The sequence below is a fragment of the Cherax quadricarinatus genome, chromosome 37, assembly GCF_038502225.1.
Source record: "Cherax quadricarinatus isolate ZL_2023a chromosome 37, ASM3850222v1, whole genome shotgun sequence".
In the NCBI taxonomy this organism is placed as follows: domain Eukaryota; kingdom Metazoa; phylum Arthropoda; class Malacostraca; order Decapoda; family Parastacidae; genus Cherax; species Cherax quadricarinatus.
Window position 1 is genome coordinate 20,304,009 of NC_091328.1, and position 13,395 is coordinate 20,317,403.

The following is a 13,395-nucleotide window of genomic DNA, read 5'->3' on the forward strand; positions in this document are numbered from 1 at the left end:
TTGGGGGGTCTGAAACAGACTAATCTAATTTACATTATTCCTTATAGGAACAAATTCGTTCGGTAACGGCACTCGAACAGCCTTTTGGAACGAATTATGGCCGAAACTCAGGGTACCACTGTATATATATATATAATATATATATATATGTATATATATATGTATATATATATATATATATATATATATATATATATGTATATATATATGTATATATATATATGTATATATGTATATATATATGTATATATATATGTATATATATATATGTATATATATATGTAGGTAGTAGGTTGGTAGACAGCAACCACCCAGGGAAGTACTACCGTCCTGCCAGATGACTGTGAAACAAAAACCTGTAACTGTTTTGCATGATGGTAGGATTGCTGGTTTCTTTTCTGTCTCATAAACACGCTAAGATAACAGGGATATCTTGCTACTCCTACTTACACTTTGGTCACACTTCACAGACACGCACATGCATATATATATATACATACATCTAGGTTTTTCTCCTTTTTCTAAATAGCTCTTGTTCTTTTTATTTCTTCTATTGTCCATGGGGAAGTGGAAAAGAATCTTTCCTCCGTAAGCCATGCGTGTCGTATGAGGCGACTAAAATGCCGGGAGCAATGGGCTAGTAACCCCTTCTCCTGTATACAATTACTAAAAAAGAGAAGAAGAAAAACTTTATAAAACTGGGTTGCTTAAATGTGCGTGGATGTAGTGCGGATGACAAGAAACAGATGATTGCTGATGTTATGAATGAAAAGAAGTTGGATGTCCTGGCCCTAAGCGAAACAAAGCTGAAGGGGGTAGGAGAGTTTCAGTGGGGGGAAATAAATGGGATTAAATCTGGAGTATCTGAGAGAGTTAGAGCAAAGGAAGGGGTAGCAGTAATGTTAAATGATCAGTTATGGAAGGAGAAAAGAGAATATGAATGTGTAAATTCAAGAATTATGTGGATTAAAGTAAAGGTTGGATGCGAGAAGTGGGTCATAATAAGCGTGTATGCACCTGGAGAAGAGAGGAATGCAGAGGAGAGAGAGAGATTTTGGGAGATGTTAAGTGAATGTATAGGAGCCTTTGAACCAAGTGAGAGAGTAATTGTGGTAGGGGACTTGAATGCTAAAGTAGGAGAAACTTTTAGAGAGGGTGTGGTAGGTAAGTTTGGGGTGCCAGGTGTAAATGATAATGGGAGCCCTTTGATTGAACTTTGTATAGAAAGGGGTTTAGTTATAGGTAATACATATTTTAAGAAAAAGAGGATAAATAAGTATACACGATATGATGTAGGGCGAAATGACAGTAGTTTGTTGGATTATGTATTGGTAGATAAAAGACTGTTGAGTAGACTTCAGGATGTACATGTTTATAGAGGGGCCACAGATATATCAGATCACTTTCTAGTTGTAGCTACACTGAGAGTAAAAGGTAGATGGGATACAAGGAGAATAGAAGCATCAGGGAAGAGAGAGGTGAAGGTTTATAAACTAAAAGAGGAGGCAGTTAGGGTAAGATATAAACAGCTATTGGAGGATAGATGGGCTAATGAGAGCATAGGCAATGGGGTCGAAGAGGTATGGGGTAGGTTTAAAAATGTAGTGTTAGAGTGTTCAGCAGAAGTTTGTGGTTACAGGAAAGTGGGTGCAGGAGGGAAGAGGAGCGATTGGTGGAATGATGATGTAAAGAGAGTAGTAAGGGAGAAAAAGTTAGCATATGAGAAGTTTTTACAAAGTAGAAGTGATGCAAGGAGGGAAGAGTATATGGAGAAAAAGAGAGAAGTTAAGAGAGTGGTGAAGCAATGTAAAAAGAGAGCAAATGAGAGAGTGGGTGAGATGTTATCAACAAATTTTGTTGAAAATAAGAAAAAGTTTTGGAGTGAGATTAACAAGTTAAGAAAGCCTAGAGAACAAATGGATTTGTCAGTTAAAAATAGGAGAGGAGAGTTATTAAATGGAGAGTTAGAGGTATTGGGAAGATGGAAGGAATATTTTGAGGAATTGTTAAATGTTGATGAAGATAGGGAAGCTGTGATTTCGTGTATAGGGCAAGGAGGAATAACATCTTGTAGGAGTGAGGAAGAGCCAGTTGTGAGTGTGGGGGAAGTTCGTGAGGCAGTAGGTAAAATGAAAGGGGGTAAGGCAGCCGGGATTGATGGGATAAAGATAGAAATGTTAAAAGCAGGTGGGGATATAGTTTTGGAGTGGTTGGTGCAATTATTTAATAAATGTATGGAAGAGGGTAAGGTACCTAGGGATTGGCAGAGAGCATGCATAGTTCCTTTGTATAAAGGCAAAGGGGATAAAAGAGAGTGCAAAAATTATAGGGGGATAAGTCTGTTGAGTGTACCTGGTAAAGTGTATGGTAGAGTTATAATTGAAAGAATTAAGAGTAAGACGGAGAATAGGATAGCAGATGAACAAGGAGGCTTTAGGAAAGGTAGGGGGTGTGTGGACCAGGTGTTTACAGTGAAACATATAAGTGAACAGTATTTAGATAAGGCTAAAGAGGTCTTTGTGGCATTTATGGATTTGGAAAAGGCGTATGACAGGGTGGATAGGGGGGCAATGTGGCAGATGTTGCAAGTGTATGGTGTAGGAGGTAGGTTACTGAAAGCAGTGAAGAGTTTTTATGAGGATAGTGAGGCTCAAGTTAGAGTATGTAGGAAAGAGGGAAATTTTTTCCCAGTAAAAGTAGGCCTTAGACAAGGATGTGTGATGTCACCGTGGTTGTTTAATATATTTATAGATGAGGTTGTAAGAGAAGTAAATGCGAGGGTCTTGGCAAGAGGCGTGGAGTTAAAAGATAAAGAATCACACACAAAGTGGGAGTTGTCACAGCTGCTCTTTGCTGATGACACTGTGCTCTTGGGAGATTCTGAAGAGAAGTTGCAGAGATTGGTGGATGAATTTGGTAGGGTGTGCAAAAGAAGAAAATTAAAGGTGAATACAGGAAAGAGTAAGGTTATGAGGATAACAAAAAGATTAGGTGATGAAAGATTGAATATCAGATTGGAGGGAGAGAGTATGGAGGAGGTGAACGTATTCAGATATTTGGGAGTGGACGTGTCAGCGGATGGGTCTATGAAAGATGAGGTGAATCATAGAATTGATGAGGGAAAAAGAGTGAGTGGTGCACTTAGGAGTCTGTGGAGACAAAGAACTTTGTCCTTGGAGGCAAAGAGGGGAATGTATGAGAGTATAGTTTTACCAACGCTCTTATATGGGTGTGAAGCGTGGGTGATGAATGTTGCAGCGAGGAGAAGGCTGGAGGCAGTGGAGATGTCATGTCTGAGGGCAATGTGTGGTGTGAATATAATGCAGAGAATTCGTAGTTTGGAAGTTAGGAGGAGGTGCGGGATTACCAAAACTGTTGTCCAGAGGGCTGAGGAAGGGTTGTTGAGGTGGTTCGGACATGTAGAGAGAATGGAGCGAAACAGAATGACTTCAAGAGTGTATCAGTCTGTAGTGGAAGGAAGGCGGGGTAGGGGTCGGCCTAGGAAAGGTTGGAGAGAGGGGGTAAAGGAGGTTTTGTGTGCGAGGGGCTTGGACTTCCAGCAGGCATGCGTGAGCGTGTTTGATAGGAGTGAATGGAGACAAATGGTTTTTAATACTTGACGTGCTGTTGGAGTGTGAGCAAAGTAACATTTATGAAGGGGTTCAGGGAAACCGGCAGGCCGGACTTGAGTCCTGGAGATGGGAAGTACAGTGCCTGCACTCTGAAGGAGGGGTGTTAATGTTGCAGTTTAAAAACTGTAGTGTAAAGCACCCTTCTGGCAAGACAGTGATGGAGTGAATGATGGTGAAAGTTTTTCTTTTTCGGGCCACCCTGCCTTGGTGGGAATCGGCCGGTGTGATAATAAAAAAAATAAAATAATATATATATATATATATATATATATATATATATATATATATATATATATATATACAGTGGACCCCCGGTTAACGATATTTTTTCACTCCAGAAGTATGTTCAGGTGCCAGTACTGACCGAATTTGTTCCCATAAGAAATATTGTGAAGTAGATTAGTCCATTTCAGACCCCCAAACATACACGTACAAACGCACTTACATAAATACACTTACATAATTGGTCGCATTCGGAGGTAATCGTTATGCGGGGGTCCACTGTATATATATATATATATATATATATATATATATATATACAGTGGAACCTCAAATATTGAACTTTCTTCGGTCCAGAAGGCTGTTCGTGTGCCTTTACCGAATGAATTTATTCCCATGAGGAATAATGTAAATTAGGTTAGTCCATTTCAGACCCTTAAAAATACACTTATAAAAGCACTTACAAAAATACACTTACATAATTGGTGTATAATATATATATATATATATATATATATATATACATATATATATATATATATATATATATATATATATATATATATACAGTGGACCCCCGGTTAACGAACTTTTTTCATTCCAGTAGTATGTTCAGGTGCCAGTACTGACCGAATTTTTTCCCATAAGGAATATTGTGAAGTAGATTAGTCCATTTCAGACCCCCAAACATACACGTACAAACGCACTCACATAAATACACTTACATAATAGGTCGCATTTGGAGGTGATCGTTAAGCGGGGGTCCACTGTATGTATATATATATATATATATATATATATATATATATATATACAGTGGACCCCCGGTTAACGATATTTTTTCACTCCAGAAGTATGTTCAGGTGCCAGTACCGACCGAATTTGTTCCCATAAGAAATATTGTGAAGTAGATTAGTCCATTTCAGACCCCCAAACATACACGTACAAACGCACTTACATAAATACACTTACATAATTGGTCACATTCGGAGGTAATCGTTATGCGGGGGTCCACTGTATATATATACATACATACAGTGGAACCTCAAAAATCGAACTGCTCCCAACTCAACCAATTATGTAAGTGTATTTTTGTAATTGCTTTTATAAGTGTATTTTTGAGGGTCTTAAATGGTCTAATGTAATTTACATTATTCCTGATGGGAATAAATTCGTTCGGTAGTGGCACTCGAACAGCCTTCTGGACCGAAGAAAATTCGATATTTGAGGTTCCACTGTGTGTGTATATATATGTGTATATATATATATATATATATATATATATATATATATATATATATATATATATATATATATATATATATATATATATATATATTATATAATGTATGTATATGTAATATACATACATATATATGTAGCCCTCCTCACTTAATGACGGAGATGCATACATATACGTACATACATATACACATACATACATATACACGTAGCCCCTCCTCACTTAATGACAGAGATGCATTCCTAAGTCCTCGTTGGTAAACGAATTCGTCGCTCAGCGAGAAGCATACTATAATGGTATTGGGTTTGAGTCAACCATCTTTGATATTGTTTTAATGTCACCATTGCACTATTTATAACATTTCTGGTATAATATTTTTAAATGTTTATACAGTAGTACTGCATATTGACAAATAGAATAGAGGAAATCAGCTCTAATATACATTATTTAGGTATGAATACTGTTCAGAGAGCCCATCGTAAGTCCGAGGTGTCGATAAACGAGTACGTCACTAAGTGAGGAGAGGCTATGTTGTAATAAACAGAATAGAGGAAACTGGCTCTAATATACATTATTTAGGTACACATACTGGTCAGAGAGCCCATCGTAAGTTTGAGTTTTTGGTAAATGAGTACATCGCTATCGCTAAGCGAGGAGAGGCTGGCTGGCTGTATGTATATGTACATGTATATGTATATGTATATGTATATATATATATATATATATATATATATATATATATAATATATATATACAGTGGACCCCCAGTTAACGATATTTTTTCACTCCAGAAGTATGTTCAGGTGCCAGTACTGACCGAATTTGTTCCCATAAGGAATATTGTGAAGTAGATTAGTCCATTTCAGACCCCCAAACATACACGTACAAACACACTTACATAAATACACTTACATAATTGGTCGCATTCGGAGGTGATCGTTATGCGGGGGTCCACTGTGTGTATATATATGTATGTATATATATATATATATATATATATAATATATATATATATACACACAAACACACACACACACACACACAGTGCCCAATAGGTAAAACTGGTCAAATAACAAGAACTCATTTAAAATTAAAGTCCTTTCTAAAATTTTCTCTTATATGTTTGAAGATATATTTTTTCAGTTATGTTAAAGTTAAAATTAATAATTTTGTAGCAAAAATAACCTTAGAAAACTTACCTAACCTTATTATAACAAGAGCAGATTAATTTAGCCTAATCCAACTAAAATATTTTAGACAAGTTTACAATAATTTAATAATAAGCAGACAATTAAATATTTTTTTTTCATTAGGTTCAGAACGATTTTTGTGAAATTAGTGCATACACAAATTTTCATTTACCTTATTCAGCAAGAAGAGCATTGTTATTTAAGCCAAAATCACAAGTTTTACCTATTTGGTATGACATATATATATGTATATGCTAATGATACTGTGCTTGTGGGAGATTCTAAAGAAAAGTTGCAAAGGTTAGTGGACGAGTTTGAGATGGTATGTAAAGGACGAAAGTTGAAAGTGAACATAGATAACAGTAAGGTGATGAGAGTATCAAACAATTTAGATAAAGAAAAATCAGATATAACATTGGAGGAAAGGAGTATGGAAGAAGTGAATGTGTTCAGATATTTGGGAGGTGACTTTGTCAGCAGATGGGTTTATGAAGTGTGAGGTTAACCATAACATTCATGAAGGAAAAAAGACGAGCGGTGCTTTGAGGTGTATCTGTGGAGAGAAAAACGTTATCCATGGAGGAAAAGAAATTAATGTATGAGAGTACAGTGGTACCAACACTCTCATATGGGCGTGAAGCATGGGTTGTAAATGTTGCAGCAAGGAGGAGGCAGTAGGCAGTGGAGATGTCATGTCTAGGGGCAATGTGTGTTGTAAATATTATGCACAGAATTTGTAGTGTGGAAATTAGGAAGAGGTGTGGAGTTACTAAAAGTATTAGTCAGAGGGCTGAAGATGGGTTGTTGAGGTGCTTTGGTCATTTAGAGAGGACAGAACAGAGTAGAATGACTTCGAGAGTGTATAAATCTGTACTGGAAGGAAGGCGGGGTAGGGGTCACCCTAGGAAAGGTTGGAGGGAGGGGGTAAAGGAGGTTTTGAGAGCGAGAGGCTTGGACTTTCAGCAAGCGTGTGTGCGAGTGTGTTAGATAGTGAACGGAAACAAACGGTTTTTGGGACCTGATGAGCTGTTAGAGTTTGAGCAGGGTAATATTTTGTGAAAGGATTCAAGGAGACCAGTTAGCCAGACTTGAGTCCTGGAGGTGGGAAGTACAATGCCTGCACTTTAAAGGAGAGGTTTGGGATACTGGCAGGTTGGAGGGACATTTAACCGTTATATCTGAGCGCCTATGCAAAGACAGTGATTATGTATGAATGATGGTAAAAGTGTTGAACAATGATGAAATTTTTTTTTTCTTTCTTTTTGGGTCACCCTTCGTCGGTGGGAAATGGCAGTGCTAATAAATAAAATTATATATATAATATATATATATTTTTTTTTTTTTATTATCACACTGGCCGATTCCCACCAAGGCAGGGTGGCCCGAAAAAGAAAAACTTTCACCATCATTCACTCCATCACTGTCTTGCCAGAAGGGTGCTTTACACTACAGTTTTTAAACTGCAACATTAGCACCCCTCCTTCAGAGTGCAGGCACTGTACTAACTATATATATATATATATATATATATATATATATATATATATATATATATATATATATATATATATATATATATATATACACACAGTGAAACATATAAGTGAACAGTATTTAGATAAGGCTAAAGAGGTCTTTGTGGCATTTATGGATTTGGAAAAGGCGTATGACAGGGTGGATAGGGGGGCAATGTGGCAGATGTTGCAAGTGTATGGTGTAGGAGGTAGGTTACTGAAAGCAGTGAAGAGTTTTTACGAGGATAGTGAGGCTCAAGTTAGAGTATGTAGGAAAGAGGGAAATTTTTTCCCAGTAAAAGTAGGCCTTAGACAAGGATGTGTGATGTCACCGTGGTTGTTTAATATATTTATAGATGGGGTTGTAAGAGAAGTAAATGCGAGGGTCTTGGCAAGAGGCGTGGAGTTAAAAGATAAAGAATCACACACAAAGTGGGAGTTGTCACAGCTGCTCTTTGCTGATGACACTGTGCTCTTGGGAGATTCTGAAGAGAAGTTGCAGAGATTGGTGGATGAATTTGGTAGTGTGTGCAAAAGAAGAAAATTAAAGGTGAATACAGGAAAGAGTAAGGTTATGAGGATAACAAAAAGATTAGGTGATGAAAGATTGAATATCAGATTGGAGGGAGAGAGTATGGAGGAGGTGAATGTATTCAGATATTTGGGAGTGGACGTGTCAGCGGATGGGTCTATGAAAGACGAGGTGAATCATAGAATTGATGAGGGGAAAAGAGTGAGTGGTGCACTTAGGAGTCTGTGGAGACAAAGAACTTTGTCCTTGGAGGCAAAGAGGGGAATGTACGAGAGTATAGTTTTACCAACGCTCTTATATGGGTGTGAAGCATGGGTGATGAATGTTGCAGCGAGGAGAAGGCTGGAGGCAGTGGAGATGTCATGTCTGAGGGCAATGTGTGGTGTGAATATAATGCAGAGAATTCGTAGTTTGGAAGTTAGGAGGAGGTGCGGGATTACCAAAACTGTTGTCCAGAGGGCTGAGGAAGGGTTGTTGAGGTGGTTCGGACATGTAGAGAAAATGGAGCGAAACAGAATGACTTCAAGAGTGTATCAGTCTGTAGTGGAAGGAAGGCGGGGTAGGGGTCGGCCTAGGAAAGGTTGGAGAGAGGGGGTAAAGGAGGTTTTGTGTGCGAGGGGCTTGGACTTCCAGCAGGCATGCGTGAGCATGTTTGATAGGAGTGAATGGAGACAAATGGTTTTTAATACTTGACGTGCTGTTGGAGTGTGAGCAAAGTAACATTTATGAAGGGGTTCAGGGAAACCGGCAGGCCGGACTTGAGTCCTGGAGATGGGAAGTACAGTGCCTGCACTCTGAAGGAGGGGTGTTAATGTTGCAGTTTAAAAATGTAGTGTAAAGCACCCTTCTGGCAAGACAGTGATGGAGTGAATGATGGTGAAAGTTTTTCTTTTTTGGGCCACCCTGCCTTGGTGGGAATCGGCCAGTGTGATAATAATAAAAAAAATATATATAATATAAACTGGTTGGGACACAAGTGACAGTGAATGAGTTTTCTGTGTTGGATCATCCTGCCTTCATGAAAAATGAAAAATGTTATACTACGAGTATCAGTTTAATCTCATTTTGTAACTGTAGTAAATTATAAATCTTGGCAGGGCAACCTCAAAAATTTACATGTTATCCGGAAAAGGCACAGTTTTTCTCAAATATTTTATGGCCACTTTTCAAATTACCAATATTAGCAGAGATAGGCACTAGTTTCGGTGACTTAATAAAATATAACTACAATATGTAACAAGGTAATTTAGGTTTATGTCAGGTTTGGGTGATGCTAGGTTATATCAGATTAGTGCTTGCCAATATTTTAACTAAATTGATGCACAGAAATCTTTGTTAATAGGAAAAAACAAGAGATTTCTGACCCACCATTTACTTGGTAACATCGGAGAGATCACTGGTATTCTATTGTCTATCACTGCTAAACCCATAAAACAGAGCACAGTTATGATTAAGATTCATCAAATTTACTATGGTTACAGGTATTATTACAAATATTTTACATATAAAAATAATCTAGTGATATAAGCATGTAAAAGGAGGAAATTTTAGCCTTACTGCTCCCTGACTATATAATACAAAATTACTCACAATACATTTTGCCCAACTTTATTATTCTAATTGTGAAATAAATAAATAAATTTATGTAAATTTATATATATATATATATATATATATATATATAAGTTAATTCTAGCGTAATATAAAATTTACAAATTATCTTGTCAAATTTGTTGCCGAGGCTAAATTACTTAGTAAAACTGCAGACATATTTATCTCGTGAAGAACATTATTTAATCACAAGAAAGTTCTTCTCGTATAATACCTTAAATGTGTCCCTTAAAAAAACATTCCTGCTTACTATACTACGTCAATTTCAGTCTGCTGGCCAGCAAGATTCAACATTACTTGGTATTTCCTCGCCTCCTCTCTCTATCATCACATTCTACTTACCCCGTTCGCTCCCACTGGTTCTAGTCGGTGTTCACATGCACGAAAATAATATCCCTGGCGTTTTTAATTCATGTTCATTGGTAAAAAGAGAGAAGGGAGAGGTAGACGATACACCACAAGACACACATCACCACTCACTGCTGCAGACCATTGTTGTTCTGGCGTAGTTGATGCTCTCTCCACCACGCGGCACCACCATACAATACCACCACTACCATAACTAGTAAAGTAGGTGCCAGTAAGTTTATTCAGGTATACACAAATACAGATACATAGAATTATCATACATAGCAGCATATGTGTAGAGAATCTAGGATAACCCAAAAAAGTCAGAATGACTTATTTCCATTGGGGACCACTATTATAACTAGTAAAGTATCACCACCACCACTACTGTAACTAGTAAAGTGCCACTACCACTACTATAACTAGTACACCACCACTACTGTAACTAGTAAAGTGCCACTACCACTAGTATAACTAGTAAAGTGCCACCACCACTACTGTAACTAGTAAAGTGCCACCACCACTACTGTAACTAGTAAAGTAAATGCCACCACCACTACTGTAACTAGTGAAGTAAATGCCACCACCACTACTATAATTAGTAAAGTACCACCACCATTACTGTAACTAGTAAATTAAATGCCACCACTACTATAACTAGTAAAGTGCCACCACCACTACTGTAACTAGTAAATGCCACCACCACTGCTACAACTAGTAAAGTAAATGCCACCACCTTTACTATAACTAGTAAAGTGCCACCACCACTACTATAACTAGTAAAGTAGATGCCATCATACAACACCACCACTACTATAACTAGTAAAGTAGATGCCATCATACAACACCACCACTACTATAACTAGTAAAGTAGATGCCATCATACAACACCACCACTGCTATAATAAAGTGCACAACCACTACTATAACTAATAAAGTAGGTGCCACCACCACTATTATAACTAGTAAAGTGTCACCACCACTACTATATCTAGTAAAGTAGGTGCCACCATACAACGTCCAAGGGACCCCTGAAACCCCGTCGGCATCTGAAAATCACTTGCTGTCATTGTTGTACATAGCAACCAAATAAGATACAGGCATGAATTAATTATTCAGCGTTTTATGTTTTAAGGCCTGAGGAATGATTTTTCCCACTCGCTTTATCACTAAATGTACCTGAATCACATAAAAGTTGTTGTAACCGTTAAAAAAAATCGAAAAATAATATGATAATCAATATCTCTGTCTTATCCACATGCATACAGACATAGATGCACGACCCTTCTTAAGACGTACAGCAGAGGGAATTATGCAAGATCATTGTTAATCTATAGTCCAACAGAAAAAGAAGTAGTAATTATATTAGCAACTAAAACAGTCATAACTGAAGACATAAGAGAACGTTTCTGAAAGTTGAAGAGTTTTGCACAAATATTTGCAAAGAATTGTTCATTTTAGCCCCTTCTTGTTATACTCCAAAATTGGCTACATACATGACTTACGACAACCACACTTTACCAGCTCCTAGCACACTGCTGCAACTTATAGGAAGGTAATCCATTGTGAAACAAGCATTCCTGCAACTCATTTTAAACCAAGCAGGCAGGTATCTGATTCTCTAAATGGATCATGGATAGATACCCAAATTCTGGCCTGGTAGAGAGCCTTTTGATAGCGGTGGTACAGAGCATTCAGAGTCGGTGGGTCACTAAAGTGGTGGGTCTCCTCCGCAGACCTGAATGGTGAAATGCTCAGAGGAATTAAAAAGTTGACTTTCATCTTAATTCCATTAAAGAGTTGGAAGGAACCCATAGCCTCAATGACATCATCAGGGCACTTCTGCAAGGCTTTGCAACAAAAGCGCTTTGAACGGCCTCTCAGGTCTGAAACTAGTAATAATGGTAGTGTTAGGTAAACAGTCACAGATGCTACTAATGAGGTTAGAAATGTGCTGTAGAAGTGAGGGATTTTTCCGAGATCAAAACGTTGCCGCAATAAAATGTCATTGGTTGCATCTGTGCCCTTTTACCTAACACCTGCATGACTTGTGGGTTTAGTGCATAGTCATGATAATAATAATAATTATAAATTTTCCTAAATGGTCAGAAGCTGAATCACAGCCAGTGGTGACCGCAGCAAAGAGAGGGAGGGCAGTACACAGTACATAGTTTTCTTCCTAAAGTTTCAATAATGTCCCTGATGTACATAATGCATTGATGCCTCTCAGTGTCTTTGCTGAGAAATACTTCACAGTTGATAACAGTTGTGGCTTCAGAGAAAAGAAAACAGTGAGTAAGAATGAATGATTACATCAGAGTCGGAGGTCCTCACCAAAATGTTTGAATGACCACATGTACTCAGAGCCTAAAGAATGTGCAGCACGAATGTAAAATTCTTCATCCATGTCTTGGCCTGGTCCCCAGTGCTTGACTGTCTTCTCATCAGCACTGGGGATGTATAGATAGATCACCCATCGGTCTCCAAGGCACTGAAAGATTTTTGTTGTACTTAAGGAACTCTGACATTTTCCTGGTATTTTCATCATCAGGCCAACTTTCAGACGCACTCCTGCTCCTGGTAATGATCTGATTCCATCCTCGAAAGATTGTCTATGAGCGTCCCAAAGAATATAAAAAGAGCAGATCTTCCTAAGCTCCATTTGAATGTGCTTCCAGAAAGACGTATCTTCGTAGTTAGTAATTATTATTATTATTATAATCAAGGGGGAAGCGCTAAACCCGGAGGATTATACAGCGCCTGGGGGGGGGGGATGTGGAAGGCATTCAGGCTTAATTCGGGGAACTGGAGCTCAGATCCAATTCCCTAAATCAAGAGCCCCTCACCAACATCAAGGAACCTTCCTTGAGGGGCGTAGTTAGTAAGAGTTGGCATATTACCTCGGGGAACCAGGTGTTACATAATCATGAACTGGCGGGAAATATAAGTAACTTGAACCTGCAATGATTAAAGGTTTATGAAATGATAATCTACGGGCATATGCTTTAAAGACTAACAGGAACTTATAATGAGGCGAAGTAAACTTAGTGGAGTGTGGACGTGTGCTGATCAGATCTTTATCTTCCCTGTTTTCATTAATATT

At 38.0% G+C, this 13,395-nt stretch overlaps 1 long non-coding RNA gene across 1 annotated transcript in view; it reads right to left on the reverse strand.

The window, feature by feature from the left end:
• LOC138853701 (uncharacterized) overlaps positions 1–10,479 on the reverse strand; it is a 178,871-nt gene extending 168,392 nt beyond the window's left edge. Inside the window, exon 1 of the long non-coding RNA XR_011392865.1 lies at positions 10,287–10,479. This is a non-coding gene — a long non-coding RNA (uncharacterized lncRNA). The remainder of the gene's footprint in view (positions 1–10,286) is intronic.
• Positions 10,480–13,395: the final 2,916 nt, after the last annotated feature.